Genomic DNA, 4,865 nt, shown 5'->3' on the forward strand with positions numbered 1-4,865 from the left:
AAACAGACCCAACATGGTTTTTAAATCATTTTGCAAGATTTGTACAACAAAAAAAAAGTACAAAAATTGTACATAAAACCAATTTACAATTGTGCGTACACTAAAAAACGTTTTTTCTATAATCTGATTTAGGAAAATGTAGGATGCTCATCGGTTCTCTGGCCCCTTCACTTTTAAGTCAACTTCTTGATCTGGTCAGTGTCGAATAACCACGACTCTCACTCAGTTCAGCTCATTTTAATGTAAACGGGTCGAAATGTCACCTAAGTGTTCATGTATGTTTAATTTTTATGATACCACCCATTGTATTTACACTTCATGTATTTTAATTTTTGAAAGAATGTTTTGCTCTTTATATAATATTAGCGTTTATATAAAAGAATTCTATTAATTTTATAGGTTATATTGATGTTGATGCCACAAACCTAGAAATCAATCTTTCTAACCTTTGAACAGTGAATACAATATTTTTTGTATTATTTAGGTAATTTTATTTAAGTTTCCTATCACTTGCCATTTCATACAACTCATATAAAATGGTGTTGTATTCGTTTTATAACAAGTCAACCATTTAACTTGGCTTATTAGCCTTACAAACTTATATTTAGCTCTAATAAACGGTTCAATGTACTATTCTCATTATTCGAAAGCATCATAATGGTATGTTTAACTTGATGCAGACGGAAATAACAGGGTACCAACAAAATCATCTGAGAATCATCTCTGGTTGCATAAAATGGGCTCGCTTCAAGCACCACTCTTCACGAACTTGGCATCTCAAAACTGGTAACAATTGTCAAAATTCAACAATAAATACCACAAGCTAGAGGCGTGGATGGAAATGGGCGAAGAGTAAAGATGATTTTATATAATGTTTAATTTATTTGTTTTCAATGCACAAGTAAACTCTTATCTCAAAAAAAATTGAATTGAGGTGCCAAAACAGGTTGCTATGTGTATAAGCAGGTCAGCCCAATTGGTTTCACAAGCGGATGTCTTTTGATTATGTATTAAATAAACAAAATGGATTCACCAAGAAATGGGAATGTGATGTTTTCGTTTTTAGAAGTTTTTATTGAAAATCGGTAATTGCAAGCTTTAGTTGATTGTTTTGTTTGTATGAAGTTGGTTGAAGAGCTAAGTAGAGCAAGCTACACCATTGGTGAAGGAGATGCAATTGTAAATTTTTTGGTGGTTTGTTTCATTACTTCAAATCAATTCTTCATTTTGTGTTTGTGGTTTTCAGTTTAATTGGGTTTGTTTGGTTAAACGTTATCGTTTTCAGTTTAAATTGGGGTCGTTTGATTACGAGAAGAGTTTTTTAATTTTTTTTTCTTATTTTTTAAATATGGTATGTTACTAGGGTCTAGGAATGATGCAACTGAAAGTAAGGGAAATACAATAGGTTAGGATATTTTTTTATTATTTCATGTGACATGGTGTTTATTTTAAGAATTATTAAAAATTTTGTTATCATATAATTTTAATTGTTTAACCCGTGTAGTACACGGGTACCTAACCTAGTAAAATAATAAATGAACACTCAACTAAAATAACCATAGACAAAAGTGGAAACCATGGGTTTATTGGGTTGGTGGGTTTTTCTTGAAACTGGAGATAATTTGGAGGTGTTTAAGGGTTTCGTACGACTGGATTGGGCTAGCTGGCGATGACCTTTTACCATTAGGTCATCCCGTACGAAATATCTAAACATTCTATATTTGTTAGCCGCTAAAAAATGTGATAGATAAAATGGTTATTTAACCATGGATTTTGCCCTCTTTACATTTGGTTTGCTTTAACGAATTGTGCATTGTCTTTAACAAATTACGTACACGTGTCTAGACGCATTATGTATACGTGTCTATACAAATAGCATAGTTCTTCATTCAAAATTACTCTTATATGTAACACTTATTGATTAGTATAATTTTGTATCCATGTTTTGCATAAATGGGGTATATAGCTAGTAATAAAACGAAACAAGAATATGATATGACTTATCACTTAAAATGAACATAATGTAAGAGAGCTTGTTTGGAGTACTATTAATCAAATAAGTTGTGATTATTTAATAATCTCTATCATTAAACTTAAAAAAATACTGTTAATTTTACTGTTTTGATAATATTTATATTATCTAATCTAATTTAATTATATTAATAAAAGAAAATGTTAAAGCTTAGGTGTCAAACCTACATTTCTCCTAATTTCTAATCTCTTATCTCATTCCTTCTAGCTATCCATGGATCATGGGTCAAAATCATTTGGTTAAGTGGGTTATAACATAGTGTGGATTTTATGCATGGTGTCATTTTCATACATGAATATTGACCAACTACGCAATTTTAACACCTTTTTTTAAATTTCTTACAAATCAACACCCAACGTTTTCAAAACCATGCTATTTTAGTAGTTTTTGTTAACCACTTTGCTTTTTCCTTTAAAGTCTACATTAAATGAATTCATAAGTATTTTAAGAATCACAATTAAAATAACAGACTTTATTTATTTTTATCATCTGATAAATCCCGTGTAATACACGGGTTCAAAAGCTAGTTGTTTGTAAAGGATTACAAGCGGATAGTTAAGACCTTTTTTATGCAATTATCAAATTTAAAACCGATGCAAAGTAGTTGTAAAGGTGAGGAAATTGAGTTATGAAATTTATGATGTAACATCCTAACAAACACCCAACTTTTTCTTCACCTGCTAATTATAAATTTTTCTTCACACGTTAATTGTTAGTACATTAACAACAAAATAACAAAAAACGTTCATTGTCAAAACACCCAAATATAGATTTTGTTGTGAAAAATGATACAAAAACTTTAAAAATAATTGCGAAAATAAATGTGAACATAAAAGCTGATTAAACAACTCATAACTTCAAAAATCAAAGAACAGTTGCAATTTTGATTTTTTGATAGCTTATCTGCGATCCCGTTACAGGCATCCACAAAACTACTGGATGTTATTTTGGTGTTCAATTTGTTGATAACTAATGTTGTGTTTCTGAATCTCGTTTAACGAGGAAAAAGAAAGAATTTGGAAGCATATAAGGAAAAAATGTGTCTCGCAACTTTTTTTTAAGAGATGGAGAGAAATGAGAAAATTAAAAGGACAGTTTATGTTATTTCTTACATTCCAAAAGAAGATTGTGTTTTCCTTAATTCTGTTTTCATTATTTTCTTTCATTTATTAAACTCGGGAACACAAATGAAGAAAATCAATTGAAATCTTCTAAATATGCATTACATAAGTTGAAAATATTAAATTTTATCAAAGGCTAGATATGAATAATCTTGACCCGATCAGCACAAGCTAAAAATGAAGAGGATCAAATGGCCAATTAGTTATTGGAACAATTTCAATTTCATGTTTATCTTTGAAAATTGTTAAAATATTTTGGGTTGAAGACGATAAAAAATTTATCTTTTAGTAATTTTTTTATTAGGCTTAAACAATTAAATGCTTAAGTAAGCTTATCGGTGATGATTTGAGCTATGTGAATTTTTTTTTCATATAAATGGGCTTAATTGAATTTAATAATTGATTTTAAACATTAAGAATACATATATTTTTTCAATATATATATATATATATTAAAAATAGTGAGCCTATCGGGGTGATCAGGCAGGGGGACGGTGGCCTTCCCCAACCCCCTCAAAGCGGCTCTGTCACATATTTAACCGAAACCAAAAAGATCATCGGTTAGACATTTTCAATAACCGTAGCTTTCAGTCATGAGATGAGACTATGCACCAATGTTACATACATAAAATGTTTATCGTCACAATACTCGTATACATAGTTTAATGAAAAATGGTTTGTGATTTTAGAGCATTCACATTCCACTCATCATTTTAATTTCTAAAAAAAAACAATATGATGTTTTATTATTAATTATGTGAAATAAAGGTACAAAAATGTATTTAATTTTGCCCTGTAATTTAACTAAAATTTATGCTTTTCAAAATTTAATACACATTTTTAAAAATTTCTCACAACCCATCCCCCGTTGTCACTTTTATTTTACTCACAAACAAATATTTTATTATATTTCTTATTTTTATACACTTACAATAATTTAAAGAATGATGAATAGTAAATTTTTATATATAAAAAGTTGATATAACAACTTTTTATAATTTAGGGTTGAGGAAAACAAATGGTGAATGAGATGGAGTTAGTTTTTAGTAGAATTTTTTAAAATTTAAATATAGAGGAGAACAATGATGAATGAGATGAGAATATATAAAAAACAAGATTTCAAAACTTTATTTTATGAAAGCGCACATGCAACTTAGAGACACGCATCATGGATCTTCCTACACTTCTCCAAATGAATGGTTGAATACAACCTCTAATAAGGTTTATTTTTTAGATATATACCCCTCACTGCGGCAAGACATCGGGTTTACCCAATAATCATGTGATTTCTAAGTGTTTTTTAACAATCAACAAACATAGAATTACAAAGTAAATATTTAAGTTGTTATGCATATAAATATCATCCATTTAATAAAGAATACCAAGTAAACCTTTGGGGCTTATGAAAGGGAAATTGCAATTTCAATATCATGTAATTTTGTTTCTTACGTTTAATGCTAGTCACATGAATGAAACAATAGCAAATAAATGAACGTTTCAAGTCAATACTAGATAATACTAGATGTGTGATACACAAGTATTACTTTATTATAATAGAATAAAACTTTATAACTTAGAAAATTTATTATAAGGACACGCGGTGACAGAACATAAACGTTTAACTATGGTGTCTGGTGATAATAGAAATTTTGTTATACTTGTGTTTTTCATATTATAACTTAGAAATTACACCATAACAAATAGATAACTGT

This window comes from Bidens hawaiensis, unplaced genomic scaffold (assembly GCF_021521415.1).
Source record: "Bidens hawaiensis isolate Kalapana, Puna unplaced genomic scaffold, B.hawaiensis_p1.1 tig00011619_1, whole genome shotgun sequence".
Lineage (NCBI taxonomy): Eukaryota > Viridiplantae > Streptophyta > Magnoliopsida > Asterales > Asteraceae > Bidens > Bidens hawaiensis.